This window comes from Trachemys scripta, chromosome 3, assembly GCF_013100865.1.
Source record: "Trachemys scripta elegans isolate TJP31775 chromosome 3, CAS_Tse_1.0, whole genome shotgun sequence".
Taxonomy (NCBI): Eukaryota; Metazoa; Chordata; order Testudines; family Emydidae; genus Trachemys; species Trachemys scripta.
In genome coordinates this window covers 10,577,361-10,595,486 of record NC_048300.1, presented here as the reverse complement: position 1 = coordinate 10,595,486, position 18,126 = coordinate 10,577,361, and the positions used below count along the sequence as shown (strand labels likewise).

The 18,126-nt window shown below is 43.2% G+C and overlaps 1 protein-coding gene across 1 annotated transcript in view; it reads right to left on the bottom strand.

Annotated features, from left to right (window-relative positions):
* PLCB4 (phospholipase C beta 4) overlaps positions 1-18,126 on the bottom strand; it is a gene marked incomplete in the record, with an annotated part of 314,962 nt that overhangs the window by 268,187 nt on the left and 28,649 nt on the right. The window contains 1 exon segment of the mRNA XM_034764107.1: positions 17,302-17,361.

Sequence of the window (18,126 nt, the reverse complement as noted above, 5' to 3'; positions counted from 1 at the left end):
GTTGTCCATTCCCAACTAAAACCTAAAGGGACAAGGAGGAAGGAGGATGAAATAAAATACAGGAGATGGATAACTTAAAAAAAAAAAACGAATTTATTTAGGGCCATATTAGAAGCCCATTAAAGTCAATAGGAAGACGACTCCTGTTGATTTCAGTGGGCTTTAGAGCAGATCCTTAGATAATAATCCTTATCTATTATTGATATGGGGCAGATCCTCAACTGGTATAAACTGTCATGGCTCCACTGAAGTCCATGTACCCAGCTACAGATCTGCCCCATTTACTCCGATCCTGCTCCACTGAAGACAATGGGAGTTCTGTCATTCACTTCAGTGAGAGCAGGATCAGGCCCTAAATCGGGTTGATAGCTAAATTTACACAACTGACAATAGCCTGAAAAAATATATAATCTCAGGAAAAAAAAATGAGCTCATGAAAAATAACCCTTCTGGGATTATCAATTAAGATATTTTAGCTTTCAAATTTAAAATAAATGGAAAAATATGTCATAGGAACCTCTGTAGGTATTCAATTATTATATTTTTATTGTATCAAGACCCATAATTGCACCTGGAAGGGAGGAAAAACTGGATCACATTGTCCCCGTTGGTCTAAAAGCAGAATTACCATCAGGAGACATACCTGACTCATTGGCTCAGTGAATAGCATTGAGACCTGTATCAGCGGGCTTCATATGGAAAAAAATAATAATTAGGGCAGTCAGAAAAATTACACAATGGCTAATTATTGTATGCAGTGTTGTTGTAGCTGTGTCAGTCACAGGATCTTAGAGAGACAAGGTGGGTGAGGTAATATCTTTATTGGACCAACTTCTATTGGTGAGAGAGAAAAGCTTTTGAGCTACACAGAGCTCTTCTTCAGGTGTGGGAAAGGTACTAAGATATAGCCTACTATTGTAAATACGGTAATAGGTTCTATAATAGAATACCATCTTTAATCTTTGGGACAGAAAGCTATCTTTCAACAATGCCAAATATTTAAAACTTGCAGTTGTTAGAAAATTACTGCTATTTATATTCATTACTATGGTGCACATGTACAGTATGTATAGAATTTATAGAAACCATAATTCTTGCATGCAATTCTGCCTACATTCATTTTACCAGAGTACTTTTAATTTGACAAATATGGTTATGTGCAGCCAGCTAACTATATCTGAAGTAATGTAAATTTCTGTCATTTACTCCAATCTTTATAAAGATCACTTTTCTTCCACTTCAAATTAGAAAAACCCATCTCCCTCCAGAAGATTAATATACCATATGTGTTCATCAGTTCAAACACAACCCATACGAAACATCTCAGGCAAAAAAAGGTAGGCATTTTTCAAAATGTCTTTTTTTTTTTCTTTTTCCAAGTCTCTGAAAAAGATGCCCAGGTGATATATCCAGATAGCTAAGCCGAACTGACATGGTGCCGCAAATATTTTGTTTACAAGCAAGATTTGTAATTCAATTTGAGTACATTTGCAAATGTTAGCTTTTGGCCCTACTAATAATTTCTGAAACAGTGCACTAGATGCACAGTAACTGAGAGTATATTAGGATAATCAGTCCCAGGAGTAAAGCATTCCATCCAGTCTTTTGTTGATTTTTATCCTCAAAATTTACCAAAAGAAAAAGCTTTTTTAAGCAATGCCAGTCTTCTGTATCAAAGGAAATCTGTCTGATTATGTAAGTGAGAAAATGCCATACTAATTTAATTTCAAGATATATTTTGAAATATTTGTTCTGATATATAATGTTTTCAGGAGTTCTGGACAGTGGTTTAAAAATGTTTCAGTCATTCAGAACTGTGAATTCATAATCTCTTTTCAGAGAAACCACTGTACCTATAACAAGGCAGATAAAAGATCGAACAGAAAAACAGAATTTGAGATTCATTTTTAAAAATTCAGTGGTTTTGGCCACAGATCTTACAAGTTTCTACAGCTCTGGAGCTTAAAATTTGTTGTCTGATGAATCTAGAGTCCAAATTGTTTACCACCCTGCTAGATACCATTAATGTGGACATAGCGACAAAATGAGGACAGGCACATGCACGGAATTAAGTGGCAGGCTGCAACTTTTATTAAACTTTTAGCACAAAGGAGGGGCGTTACCTGTCCATCACCCATACTCTCCTATACCAGGCAGTTAATTGGTTCCAGTGTAGGGGTTACAGGGCTCGTTCCCATATAACTTGTAACTGGCGCCAGAGTTACAGGGCTCCTTACCATATACCCCATAATGCAGGTTAGGTTCTCCTCAGCCTACCTCCCTCCCCCGCTCCAGGACTCCGCTCTCTCTCAGTCCTAGCATCCTTCCCCCTCAAGGAGAACAGAGGATGCAGCAGGGTGGGGACCTCAGCCCACGAGAGCCACAAGGTCTGACTTCAGCCTGCAAAGGCCACAAGTTCTCACCTTATCCCATGAGCTCAAGGCCCATCACCAAAATCCCAGGCCTTCTACCTCTGGGAACGGTCCATTTTATTCTCTTAACGGCACTGGAAACTGGCCGCAAGTTGCAACAAGTAAGCAACAGCACCCAGTACGTTAATTAGGTACCATGTGCGTTCCTACTTGGTTCCCTGTGGCTCGCAAGCGCTGCAAGGAAGGCAAAAACTTCCCTGGTCTTCTGCCAATTGGCCCATGGGAGAAAAAAATCCTTCCTGATCCCCAAACAGACAATTGGCTAGATCCGCAGCATCTGTCAGGCTGGGTTCCCATTCCTAGTTTGGGTGGGCTGCTAGAACGGCGCCAAAAGAGGCTCCACATGGTCCCTGTACTGGGCTAAATCCTGGAAGCTGGGAAACGCTGTCCAATCAGCTGTCCCTCTCCCCAGCTGGCCAATGGGTGCCAGAGAATCCTATGGGAGGAGCTACCTAGTGTCCCCTTAGCAAGTGCCTCCCTCCCTTGATGTTTGGACTGTCCCCCTTTCACTGCTGACCCCATGAATGTCCCCCACCCATTGATGCAGGTGGGTGGCATTTTGGAGTGAGCTTATGCTTCAGCAGGGCTTAATATCAATTGAAACTGAACCCATTTCAGCCTCAATCCCTCTACGAAAGAGTGGGAAAAGAGGATGTTCACCTGAAGGATTGACATTTCTTTTAGTAGGGGAAGAGGCCATGGAACGCAAAACAAAAAACAACACCCCAACCTTTCCTCCAAACATCCAGGGGCATTGTTTTTTGTTTTGCATTCCATGGCCTCTTCCCCTACTAAAAGAAATGTCACACTATCATCCCACCTCTGTTTTTATAAAGTCATCGATCCCCATGATATCCAAGCACCTTACTGGCACTAGAGCAAAAAACCCCACAAAAATCCAGAAACCACAATGACGATTGGCACCGTCATTCTCTGCCTCCGGTTGTAGTCAGGAAAGAGAAGTCCTACGTTTCGCAAGGTCTACACAGAGGCATTTGTTAGATGAAAACACATGTAAACTATTTTCTAGCTTGCCTCATGGAGAAGGCCATCTCACTTCCCAGTACTTACGAATTGGGTTCGGTCCCTTCCTCGCTCTCTAGTTTTGTAGCTCTCCCTTCCACATCACGGTAATACTCGCAACAGAGAGACACTGGGAAAATTCTACATAGAGCTGAATATTATTATAAGAGATTACTTTGCACATTTATGGTGTATATGTTATTATGATAGAGGATGTTGCTGCTACACTGACTTTCCTTTTCAGTCGAGATCGCCTTGTTCTCAGACACTATTCTCCCATGTCCTTTCTACATATGTATTTACTCTTCTTCCGCCATGAATCCACACATATGATCAAGTACAAAGCAGCATAATGATAGATCGTCTCAACTTCAGTGCAGTCACCAACAGGGCAGAATATGGGTATGCAAGCCCCCTATCAAAATTCATTACTAGCATGTATACTCAAGCAAAAAGGACTAAACAACCCGTAAACAGGCACCATACCATCCTCAACTTTTTTCTACAGACAAACTAAGTGTTCCTTATGTCTGCAATATCATCTGATCATTCCACTGGGTCATATGTTGTAAGTATAAGAAAGAGAAGCTTTGATGTCGCTTGAAACACTAGAGTATGTATGGGGTTTTTTGAATAGGTTATTATTCTAAATGCCTTTAATCAAAAAAAAAAAAAAAAAAAAAAAAAAAAAAAAAAAAACTCTTCAGCAAAGAACCCAACTGTAGTAAAAGCATCCTTTAAAATTCTCACTAAAATGGGTAAGCAGTAACAAATGGATACCATGGTCTGCATAACTATCTTGAACTCATTAAACAAAAGTGTATTGAAGGTGCTTTTAAAATTAGCTAAGTATAAAAAAAAACTTGTTTGAGATCCCAATTCATTAAGAGAATACATGTAGAAAGTGGGTGAGAGGGCGGGTTGGGGGTGGTGTTCTTTTTTCCCTTTTTTGTAAATGACAAAATTTAATGTTATTAAATTAATATTTTTTGTTTTGTTTGGATTTCGTTGTTGTTTGACGGGGGTTGGGGTTTTTTGCATTGTAAGAGAACGTGAGGTGATTTCGAAGCTATTAAACATTCCAGTGGATCATTTGTGGTACAAGTGATTAGCATAATTGGGGGCATACTTTATTCTGAGCTTCGCAAAACTTTCATTTCCCAAATGGGATAAATATGAAGTGGTTTTATAATACCAATAATGATCATTTCCTATGGGAAACTGCCAATTATAAGTTGGAGAAACAAGCTATACCGGATGTACATTTAGAAAGTGAACACACCTAACATATAGTTAAAACAATTAAAAACTACACTTCAAATATCAGTAAAAGTTTTCATTTTCATAAAGGTAAACTGCACGTTTTAGTTTAACGGCATCATTGTTGAGTCATTCATTCCCAATAATAAATATCTGACGAGTGTTTAAATATGGTATTTATGCTGAATGTTCACCTTTCACTGGCAGTAAAGAACACCTGTGGGAATCTGATTTAACGTTTAAACACTTGACTCAAGTTCACATCATATATACTCGCTAACGTTGAGTATCAGCAACAGTAAACAGCTACAGGGGAAAAAAACAGTGATTTAAAAAAAAAAAAGAGGCAACAAAAATCAACCATGAGGATCAGCAATAAAATGTCACATGTTACGCTGTTCTATTTTGTAATACTGATTTCCAGTCATTCTGCTGAGGTCACCAGTGCAACAGATAGAGTAAGGACCACCACCCCCCTGACTACCACCACCACAACTGGATAGCCAGTTCACGCTAGTTTGTGAGACTTCTTTCCCAGGGTCAATAACTAACATGCATCCTTGGGAGGAGAAGGGAGAGACAGGAAGATGATGGCTTCTCAGATATACACCTGGAGATGATTTCTCTACATGCCAATCTCACTCTTCCCATGCAGGACCACAGCAGCATCCCCCTGACCCCAGATATCAGCAGGTTTAGGGATCTACCCATGCTTCGGGGAAGGAATAACCAGGCCAGGAGAAGGGGACTGGTGACTAGCACATCCGCCCTGCATTGTCCTGAGGCTATATTACCTTTCCTACTCGGTCTCCTCCCCACGTTTAATCAGGGTTCTGGGTGCAGGGGGCCCTGTTGAGGGACAGAGACACAGCAGATATCAGAAAGACAGTGTCTCTATGCGGATGACCCTGGCCTCCTGAAGACTCCCATCCAGATCCAAATATACCCTAGAGCAGGGGTAGGCAACCTATGGCACTCATGACAAAGGGGGCACACAAGCTGATTTTCAGTGGCACTCACACTGCCCGGGCCCTGGCCACAGGTCTGGGGGGGGGGGCTCTACATTTTAATTTAATTTTAAATGAAGCTTCTTAAACATTTTAAAAACCTTATTTACTTTACATAGACTATAGAAAGAGACCTTCTAAAAACGTTAAAATCTATGACCGGCACGCGAAACCTTAAATCAGAGTGAATAAATGAAGACTCGGCACAGCACTTCCGAAAGGTTGCCGACCCCTGCCCTAGAGGATCCACTCCTTTAACTGGAGACAGCTCCAGGCCCTATTCAGCGGGGAGACCAGCCTGATGAAGTCTCCATGATAGGATGTTTGTGATGGATTTCCTCCTTGTGAGGCCATTTCCCATTGGTTTTAGAATGGGAGGGTGTGATCCAGCCCGCAGCGAGTGTCCATTCCATACAGTATCACCACAGCTACACTGCCTCACGTTTAAAGGGTGTTTTCTGTAGTATTCACTCTGCTCGTTACTGATGCTTTAGCCTTCATACGTTTTAATAAACATGCTTAGGGCCTGATTCCCATTTACACTAAAGCCAATTTGCATCACCTCAGCAACATAAAAGGACCCTCAAAGTGGGAGAAACATATAATTTGCTCCCACTTTAAGACCGCGTTATGGTTCCGAAGTGATGTAAAATGGTCTTAGTGCAATTGAGAATCAGGTCCGTTAGCTTTTATGACCTTGCCAATATACTCCATGGTGATACGTCTACAGTCAGTAGACGAGCAAAACTGCTCATTTGTTAGAATTTAACAGTTCAAGCAAAAGCCGGCTCTTCATTTTTAACATTTTAGCAGAGTAAAAAATTCGCTTAGGTCACTGATTCTTTATCTACATAATTTACAAAGAGGAAAAATATTATTCCAAAATGTCTGTGCAATAAATTGCCTAAAGAAGATGTGGGAAAAAAATGCTCACTGAGGATAAATCAATGAAGAAAAAAAAGATCATTAAGGGTCAGAGTTACAAAGGTATTTAGGTACCTAGGCAACTTTTGAAAATCCCATTAGGCACCTACCTGCAACTTTAGGAGTCTAAATACCTTTAAAAATCTGGCCCTAAGAGCCTCATCCTGTATTCCTCCTACACCCCAAACTCCCAAGGAGTTAAATCAAGAATTACAGGATTGTATTTAGAAAGGAATGGCATAGGTGTTCAGGATGCTCACTTGGAACTCAAGAAACCCCGATTCCACTCCCAGTTTTGCCACCATACTTCCCACGTGATATGCAATATTGTGTCCACACTTCAAAAAAGATGATGAAAACTTCAAAGAGGTTCAGACCCGAGCTAGCAGAATGATTTCAGGTCTGGAAAATCTGCCTTATAGCGTGAGATTTAAGCACAATCTATTTAGTTTATCCAAGACAAGATTAAGAAGTGACCAGATTGCGGTCTATAAGTACTTACATGGGGATGAGATTTCTGATTCATCCGGGGGGGGGAGACACGACTAACGAGATCAACTAGTTGGAAGCTGAAGCTAGGCAAATGCTCTAGAAATATGATGCAAATGTTTAAACAGTGAGAGTAACTATTGGAACAACTGACATAATGGACCTGGAAAATTCTCCACTTGCAGTCTTTAAATCAAGACAGGATAGTCTTGCTAAAAGATATACAATAGCTCAGCCAAATGTTATATGCTTGATGCAGAAATTCCTGGATACGGTTCTTTGGCCTGTGTTACGCAGGAGGTCAGACTCGGTGGAAAAAACGGTCCCTTCACCTTGCATGTGACCATCAGGCATTGCATGTACAGAAACTGGGCATGTGCTTTTGATAATTCGGGGGCTTGTTTACTGAGATGAGTGAAGCATTCCTTTCCTGCAACAAAAGGTGTTTGTTCTGCTGCTCAGTTTATATATATAAGACTCATTGCATAACAAATGTAAAAGGGTCAAATTCTTCCAAATCTATGATATTTGGAAAGAGTATTTTGCATTTTTGAAAAGCAGCCCAGGCAACCCCTCGGCATGTTAATTATCTGATAACCCAGGCAGCAATTCCAAAACCATTTTTCCAACTGCCAGTTCAGAATGCAAAAAAACCTCATTGTCATCTTGTTTATAATATGGGCTTCCAAAGCCTGGGGCTCATCAAACAGTGAAAAGATGCACTTACGTAACGTAGAATAGTTTCACTCCCCCTCCCTTTTCATTTAAATGTTTAACAAAAATTCTGAATTTTGAAAAACAAATAATTAAAAGTGTCAAAAATATAAGCACATCTGAAAGGCGGAATTTGCATGTATTTTTAAGCAATACTCAGCATTCCATCCATTTTGCCTGTTTAACACAATGTAACCAGATAGCCGCCTCCCCACTCCATGTACTCGAACAAGCCAGTCTTGGCAAAGGAACATTTATACACTGTGTTTCAGACCCAATAGCTCAATATTTGCTTCTAAGATCTGGCAGTTGCTTCTTTTTGGGAGTCACCTCCTCCTTTTTTGGCTTACACAACCTGTTGGGTTTAGAAAATTTACACGTAATCGATCGGAGTGGTTGTACACAAACAGAAAAGAGGAAACTGTAAGAATCATAGTCAAAGTTTTGCATGGCAATTCACTTCGCCACATAGATATTTACATAGCCAGTAAAGAGAAATTCTTATGCTGAGCAACACTCACGGGCTCTGATTCCAATTTTCACAGGCGTTGCAATCAAGGAGGATTTGTTTAGGTAAACAGTTGCCAACAAGGCAGGCTCCATAACTACTAAACACATGCCCTGTTTTCTAATCTAGGATTCCCGTTAAATGGAGCCACAACAGCGATGTGTGAACTGCAGCAGATAAAGTGGGAATCTCTTGGGGAAAAAACCAAGGATTCTCTCCAGAAATGGGCAAACCACAAAAGATTTGCGGTTAGGGACTTAGGTGCTTAAATGCCACTTTAGGGCTTACGTCCAAAATTTAGGCGCCACTTGCATTCACAAAGCCACTGTTCAGCTGCTGCCTAACCCCAAAGGCATCTGAAGTCTCTAGGTGCCAACATTTTCACTAGTAAAGTTTCCATAGTGCCTAAATTTCTACTACTGGGTATGAGCACAGCCACCTAAGTCCTGAAACCATGAGGCAGTTCAGCCTAACTCATGCGTAAGCCTCTGCAGGATTCACAAACTAGATTCTTCCCCACCTACCACACCTGTGAGACTGGATCGAGAGCAGTAGTTTTCAAACTTTTTCTGGCAACCCAGGCGAAGAAAATTGTTGATGCCCATGACCCAACGGAGCTGGGAATGAGGGGTTTAGGGTGTGGGAGGGGGAGGGGGCTCTGGGCTGGGGCAGAGGGTTGGGGTGCAGGAGGGGGTCAGGGCTCTGGGCTGGGGGTGCAGGCTTTGGGGTGGGGCTGAGCAGTTTGGGGTGCAGGAAGGGGCTCAGGGCTGAGGCAGGGGATTGGGGCGCTGGGTTGGGGCAAGGGCTTACCTTGGGCCGCTCCCGGTCAGCGGCACAGCGGGGGTGCAGCAGCAGGCTTCCTAGCTGTCCTGGCACCATGGACCGCGCTGCGCCCTGGAAGCGGCCAGCAGCAGGTCCAGCTCCTACGTGGAGGTGTGCAAGCAGCTCTGCATGGCTCTCGCCCACAGGCACCGTCCCACCCAGCTCCCATTGGCCGGGAACCATCCAATGTTAGTGCGGAGCTGGTGCTCAGGGTGGCGGCAGCGCGTGGAGCCCCATGGCCCCACTGCCTAGGAGCCGGACCTGCTGCTGACCACTTCCAGGGCACAGCGCAGCGTCAGAACAGATAGGGACTAGCCTGCCTTAGCCAGGCAGCACCGCCAATGGGAATTTTAATGGCCTGGTCGGTGGTGCTGAGCAGAGCTGCCGCGACCCAGTGCCTCACTTCCCCCGACCCAGTACTGGGTCGCGACCCGCAGTTTGAAAACCACTGATCTAGAACTCATGCTCTTTAGGCAGCCTCTGAGCACGCCTACTGGAAAGGACCCAGCACAAAACACAGCCAAGGAGAAGTACCCCCTCTCCCTGCATAATCAATAGCCAGGCGGTTAGGGAACTTCACCCATAGTGTAGGAGACCCAGGTTCAAATCCCCCCTCTACTGATATGGAGCAGTGACTTGAACTCAGATCTCCCACCTCTTGAGTAAATGCCCTAATTACTGGGTATTCCAGGGTGGGGCCCTCTCAGTCGCTCTTGTTGAAGCTGTTCCACTTTGTATAAAATTTGGAACTAATGTTAAGCAAACACATTTGGGCTGGAAATCTATTGAGGAACGGTATTTTGTGGAATTTTCTGTAGTGCTTGGTCCAGACAGGTGGAAATACTGTGCAAAACAACAAAAGAGCAGCTTCTCCCCCCCCCCCCCCTCGCCCGCATTATCTCAGTCGTTTTCTTTCTAACCTCAGATGAAAACAATAAAAGCACAAATCTGCAGCTGCCACGCACACGAGGTATGAACGTGGGCCAATTTGAAGAAAAATATCCACTGGGCAAATGACCTGGCAGTTCTCAATGATAGGGCTCAGCATAAGGGTTTAGGAGGGGAGAAGAGGAGAGACAGAAATGAATAAAATATTTTATCCAAACTTAATTGCCTAGTGAATGAATTCTTGATTTTTTTCCTTCACGTTTCTTACTTTTTTTCATTTTCTCTCCTATCTCTCACTTTTACATCAGACCTTTCTGTATTTTTCTTTTTCTTTCTTCATTTATTTTGCACCTTGCCTCATATCTTCCATCATGTTTTTCTTCCTGCTTAGCCAAATTCTACTACAGTATTTATTCCTCTCTCCCTCACACACACACACACACACACACAAACTCTGCCCCCACTGAAATTAGTGGCAAAACTCCCACTGACTTCAATGGTGTCATGATTTCACCCACAATCTCAGGGGACCATGAACCCAGCCCTCCACCCCACACATATGGAGAGAATCTCTCAGCCCCCCATTACAAAAACTTCTACCGTGCTAATACGCAGACACGCAAAAATGTTTTCCCTTTCCAGATGTTTCCTTGGCCTGAAGTTCATGCTTGTACCCTGGGCATATATATGGTGCCTAAAATATCACAGTGATGGACACCTTACAAATAAATATAATAAAATATAACAGCTATATGCTCATTTCCTGATTTAGACAACATTAGGAAATAACCCACTTGTCAGAGACTAAACCGAGGGGGGGGAGTGACATTAATTGTCCCATGTTATACAATGTATTGTGACAAAGTTCCTCCTCTATCTTGGTGGGTCCTGCGCTTATTGGCAGATTTTCTTGCCTCAGAGATTTACCATGTGGGTTGGGGAACAGCCCAGAGACCTTCCCCTCTGGGAGAACCCATAGTCCAGGTCAATTGGGAGGTTTGGGGGGAACCCGGGCCCGCCCTCTACTCCGGGTTCCAGCCCAGGGCCCTGTGGACTGCAGCTGTCTATAGTGCCTCCTGTAATACATGATAGCTACAACTCCCTGGGCTACTTCCCCATGGCCTCCTCCAAACACCTTCCTTGTTCTCACCACAGGACCTTCCTCCTGGTGTCTGATAACGCTTGTGCTCCTCAGTCCTCCAGCAGCTCACTCTCAGCTCCTTGCACCTCTTGCTCCCAGCTCCTCACACTCACACCACAAACTGAAGTGAGCTTCTTTTAAAACCCAGGTGCCTTGATTAGCCTGTCTTAATTGATTCTAGCAGCTTCTTCTTAATTGGCTCCGGGTATCCTAATTAGCCTGCCTGCCTTAACTGGTTCTAGCAGGTTCCTGATTACTCTAGTGCAGCCCCTGCTCTGGTCACTCAGGGAACAGAAAACTACTCATCCAGTGACCAGTATATTTGCCCTCTACCAGACTCCTGTACCCCATTGGTCTGGGTCTGTCACAGTACATACATACATTGGATTGTATCCCTCTCCCACAAACTGAACCCTTTATGTGCTACTTGTCTTTGCATATTGTAACCTCTTCAGGGCAGGGACCATGTCTTCATGTGTTTGTACAGAATGGGGTTCCAATCCTGGTTTGTGGCTCTGGGCACTACTGCAACATAAATATCAAATAAAATAATCATATGATTTAAATTCTCTACATGACATTTTACAGAACACAATAAATTACCTCTCCTTCTTAAGGACAAAAAATAACTCTGATGGAAAATTATATAAATAATCCATTAACAAAACTGCTGTATAAGAAAACCTTCTCAGCCAAAAACAATAGCTACTTAGCTTCAATTTTTGTTCATATGTACAGGTTGACAGAAGCAGCACGCAAACGCCCAAGGGAAGCATTAGGCCTTTAAAAGGACATCAACAGCTTTAAAAAAAGATCACACAGCTGGCTCAAAAATTCTTACCTAACTATAGGAACATACAAGATCACTAGAAACACAGGAACTGCCAGACTGGATCAGACCTATGGTCCATCTAGCCCAGGAGCCTGTCTCTGACAATGGCTAGTACAGATACTTCAGAGGAAGGCAGATGCAGGGTAATCTTCCTTGCACATCAGGTCTCATCCTAATTTCTAATAGTTAAAGATTGGCTGAATCCATGAAGCATGACATTTCTTATCCCTACCAAAATATTTGTTATCATTAATTATGATAACTCTGGATAGTCTCAGTAGCCATACAAGTCTGCGACATCCTTTCCCCCCACTTCCCCGTTTCTATAGAGTTCACTGACTTATATGAGTGCATCACAGTGTCTGGACTGTATAAATATTTCAATAAAATAAGAATACGACTTTACAGTGGCATTATTTTAGTACATTCGACTCCACCTAAGATGTGCATAAACTGTCTGACAAACAATCTGACAACCCACTAATGACTATTGTCGCAAACCGGAAAGACAGCTTTGTCAGCCCATTTTGCAGACCTCACTGTGGTTTTCTCCCTTGGTTAATGGTTCCCACAGTCCCACCTTCTCCTTCCAAAACATCAGTTCCTGATCTTCCTCCCCACTCACTCTGCAACTTGTTTATCCTTCCTGCCTTGTATTACCCCCCACCCCCCTCCCACACACACACACACCTCTCAACCTTCACCTTTTCCAATGAGGCTCTGATAACTGGATTTTGTGGTCGTTAAACAAAACATTCTTTTAGAGGAAAAGTATGGGCAGGAACAGCAGGGAGAATGTGAAAAAGAGTGTTTCCTCTGGTTTTAGGAATAGTTTTTCTTTTCCTTTTTTTTTTTTTCGTTTGTTTGTTTTACCCTGTTGGCTCCAAGTTTTAATGGCAGAAGAGAAGTTTGAGCACTCTTGACCTAGAAATGTGGTTAAGAATAAGATGATTTTTCTTATGAAAACCTTGTCCATCTGAAGAGCAAAAAGGCAGCATACACGCTGCCTCAATAAACTGTACTTGTTGCTCAGGAACAGAGGCCGACTTGTTCGAGGTAAAGAACTCCATTTCCAAAAGCCAGGGACCTCATGCACAACGGATTAGATAGACTGCAGGAGTCAATGGACCTGATTGAAAGAACAATAGAAGGATTCATAGGAAGAATAGATGCTGTAGAGCCATGGGTAACTGAGATGGAAAATTCAGCCCCAGGACAAAATTACTTAATTGCAATGCTTATTAAAGACAATAAGAGGTTATCCAGTACTGTCAGGGATATCAAGACTATACCGAGGATAAAAAAATTCCACTATTATGCATCCGAGAGTAATGAACTGGACGATTTGGCAGAGGATGCAGTGGTCTCTAGCCAAGAAATCTTAGTACCCAATTCTGCTCTCAGATACTTGCCGTCACTTTCATAGTGGGAGTAGTTGCCATGTATCAGATAACAGAATTGGATCCTTAGCATACAACCGGGGAGCAAGTCTCTTAGGGCCAGATCCTGGCCTCAGTTACACCAGCATGGATCCAAAGTAACTACACTGATGCCAATGGAGTTACTCCAGATCCACACTAGTACAGGGAGTAGAATTTGGCCCAGAGTACTTCTGCAATCCTGGCAAAAGGATTACAAAGAGATAAAAAACTCATCAGACTTGGTTCTCCTCACACTTGAACTGGTTTTACACCAATGTAACCAAACCCCCAGGCATCGTGGTGCTATATCCCACACTCCACGTGGGTGGAGAACTTCTCTAGACACTCCGTTGGCTCCATATATGACCAGCAAGAAAAAACACTTATTCCCTGGGCCAGTGGGACCTCAGACTCTTTCCCTGCCCTGAGCCCAGGAGGAGAAGGGCAGACATGGACTCCACACCAAGGAGAGGAATTCAAAGCCCACACACCACTCACAGGCATGTCAATGCTACCGCATGTAAATTTATGTACAGTTTTCTCTCCATTGGCAGGGATGATTATCAGAACTGAATCTGAATGTTCTGTATTGAAGGAGACACTGGCCTACAGCATTTCCAAGAGGGAGAGCAGTACGGAAGAACACAAAGGAGTACCAAGGGAACTAACTCATGATGGTCTCTCTTGGTTTTTAGTACCCTATGTTTTTAGCATGTTAGCGACCTGAAAAAACTGCTTCTCTCCCCATGCAACTCTGAGGTTTGGCTGAAGTGTTCCGCTAGTAAGGTGACCAGACAGCAAATGTGAAAAATCGGGATGGGGTGGGGGGTAATGGGAACCTATATAAGAAAAAGACCCAAAAATCAGGACTGTCCCTATATAACTGGGACATCTGGTCACCCTATCCGCTAGAAACCCCTAGATTTGAATGCTCCGGTGGAAGAGCCAGGGAATTTTTGGCAGAAGGCCCTTGAACCAAACTCTGCTCTCATTTTCTTGATGTAAATCTAGAAACTCTGGACTTTGCTTTCCCGAAGTCTGTTGACCTTCTGGATGTGGTGTAAAGCTTATACCCAAATGCAGATGTGCCCGAACAGTGGTCTAAGTTGACACAATCAGAGTAAATGGGTTGAATGTGGGTACAAGTGCTAAATACTGCCATCTGCACCCATCTGTGCAAAACGAGTAACTCACACCCAGAGAGAAAAAGAAGGGAGTTTAGCAAGAACAGCAACTTATAGCAGGGTGTAAAAAAATAAATAAAGGCAGCCTCCCCTATCTTATCTTACATCGGCAGTTAGTTGTTTTAACCACAACAGATAAGTAACTTAGCCCAGCAATTATATCACTTCTGAATTCAGTCCTGAGTCTTCAGTGGGAGTTATCACTTACACGTCCCCTATCCCAGGAAAGAACCGGACTCCATCTGTCTACTCAGACTTTTGCAGTGAGGGTTGTTGGGGGGTGTTTATGTTAATTGATCATTTCCAAGGAAGAGTCTATTTTTGGTTGACGTAAGTTAATATTTTTGTGTTTAATTGTTTTAGCAAAGTGGACATGTGCCCTGAGGAGAATCACAGTGGGAGCATTTTAATAATTTAAAAACAAACAAAGCAACAGCGAGAACACATTGGGTCAGAGTGCAACAGTCCCCGAAATCACATTGCACAGTGTAGGGGTACACTGGACACCAAAAGGAGTTGAAGGCAGGAGGCAGATCACCCTCGACAGCGAATGCATTTTAATTTGATGGTTCAGTGTCAGAACCCACACGCTTCTAGAAGAAAAGGATAAATGGACACAAATCAGATGTTAGGAATGGCAATATACAAAAACCTGTAGGAGAACACTTCAACCTCCCTGGACACACAATAGCAGATGTAAAGGTAACCATCCTGCAGCAAAAAAACTTCAGGACTAGACTTCAAAGAGAGACTACTGAGCTTCAGTTCATCTGCAAATTTGACACCATCAGCTCAGGATTAAACAAAGACTGTGAATGGCTAGCCAACTACAAAAGCAGTTTCTCCTCCTTGGTGTTCACACCTCAACTGCTAGAAGAGGGCCTCATCCTCCCTGATTGAACTAACCTCGTTATCTCTAGCCTGACTCACTCTTGCTTGCATATTTATACCTGCCCCAGGAAATTTCCACTACATGCATCCAAAGAGCTTTCACCCACGAAAGCTCATGCTCCTATACGTCTGTTAGTCTATAAGGTGCCACAGGACTCTTTGCTGCTTTTACAGATCCAGACTAACACGGCTACCCCTTTGATACATGCATAGCTCTGACACTACAAGTTGTTAGGTAGCTATGCCTATTTAGTGAAGATCAGTATTCGACACCGTGCTCAACAATTCACATCACTTTTACAGTGACTAACCCCGATGACCACCAGTTACAGATAACGCACTAGATCCAGCTACACCACTGCCATGTCATCTGTTCATTTACCTTTTTTTAATTCTAACTTTTTGCAATGAGCCTCTTCAAGTATAAGGGTGCAAGCAAGGTCCCATCCTTCTAGATGTTCACAGAGTCAGAGTTTAAGGCCAGGAGGAACCACCAGATCATGTAGGCTGACCTCCTGTAGGTGACAGGTCACTAAATACCGCCCAGCCACCCGCACAATGAACCCCAAAACCAGAATTAGCTCAAGGGTATTACAGCCCTGACTTTCTCCTCTAATATTTTCCAAGGCCCACCTCTTCAAATAATCCCACCCTCCAATCAGAAGCTTTAAATGCCTTTATAGTCTAAGGAACCACCTCAGTCTCCATCAGATGCCAGAAGAGCCTCACGGAGTGATGCTGTTACACATTTATTAACTGCAGAAACATCAAAAATAAGATATATCTATTTCACACTCAATCACAAATATTTCACCATTCTTTGCACTGAAATAAGTTCTACATTCAACTCGCATGTGGAGCACCATCCCCCTGCCTATGTACACTGATATGATCATGGACAGACAACAAAGGGGCCCACTTCAGCCACACGGATCAGCTTATGCAGAGGAGGCAATTCCACCACGTGCGCTGGTATCACGTGACCTGCTGTTACACACAGTTTGGCGACACTTGACAGACTGGTGGTGGTGGTGGTCTGAGTTTTTGGCCTACTCGGCCAGGAACCAGTCGTTGAAGCAGGACAGCATTGCTCGGAACTGCCTTGACCGTTGTGCCCAGATGGCATACATCTCTTGGATGTTGGGAGCAAATATGGTAAAATCCTGGCTGCTGGTGGGGCACACCAGCAATATTCAAGGCTAGCAGCACAGGTGAGATTTTTCCCCTACGTGGAGATAAAATTAACCGTCAGGAGTGGCAGGTGCTCACAAGCGCACAGAGGGGGGTTAGTGCCCCTTTCCTGTACATTTGACACTTGAATGAGGCCTGGTGGTTGCTTCATGAAGTGGCTTGCTCGGGCCTGGGAATAAGATAGGTCTAGTAAGCCCAGGAAATGTTAGGATGCGATGGATTTGAGAATCAAAAAAGCGGAGGAGGCACCGACAGCCTAGACAATTTGGGGACATCTGTGGCACTTGCCCTCCGCCCCCATTCACCACTGTCAGGACCGGTTGCTTTTAGGAGATATTTTAAGGCTCAGTAAATTTGCAGCCACTTTGCCAAAAAAGCAAATGGTGATTCCATGCTCAGGGAGCTTTATGGTTCTCATTTCCAAACGGCCATTCTTTGCTCTGGACTAAGTTCCATTTTCTACTAACATGAACCACATGGCATAGCCGCATTGAGCTATATTTTGAACTGGAGTCGTCTACAAACACAGTATAAAAAAAAGCTAAAAAGAAGCAAAAAAAGAAAAGACATCTACCTTTGTAAACCAACGATTACTTTGTAGAGGTTTCCATGGTGGAGAAATTGCTGCTCTCCCCTAAAAAGCAAAAAACAAAAGAGATGTTTTTTCAGAAACAAAGATACTATACATGAAAGTTCTCAAAGCTGTAAATTAAATATATAATAGAACATCGTGCCTATTTTAAAAACAGCAACTTCAAAGAACAATCATCGTATATACAAATTAAAAATCTAGTCTGCGCTTATCCTAACAAAATACAATAGATTATTCCAAAACATTTCCCCCCCCACTGGATAAGACTATGTGCAGTATTGCAGTTTAAATCAAAACATTGTTGATTGGTGTTAATTTTACTTGGAAATTCCCTTATGCAGTGGTTATCAAAACAAAAACAAAATACGAGCCATGGCCTATGGGTGAGTCTTTGACATGTTGTATCAGTTTTTTCCAAAACATTTAGGCCAGACTGTAACCTTATAATGATGCTCAACAGTGCGTAGCTGTGCTGACCCAGAAGCAGGACAGGAATCATCTGATTTCAACTCCGAGGTTCACAATCCCTGCCTCCCTCTTGCTCTAGGGCAGGATATAAAGTGACTGTACAGCACAAGCAAGTACGCTAGAGGGGGATGGAACTAAGGCTCCATCCACTCCCACACCTGGCAGACCACTCCCCACCAGGGCCGGCTCCAGGCACCAGCCGAACAAGCTGGTGCTTGGGGTGGCAGCTTGTAGGAGGCGGCATTCCGCCCAATCCTAGGGCAGCACAGCCGCCTTTTTCTTTTTTTCTTTTTCTTTTTTTTTTGTGGTGTTCCACTCCGGCCATCCTGTAGGGGGCGG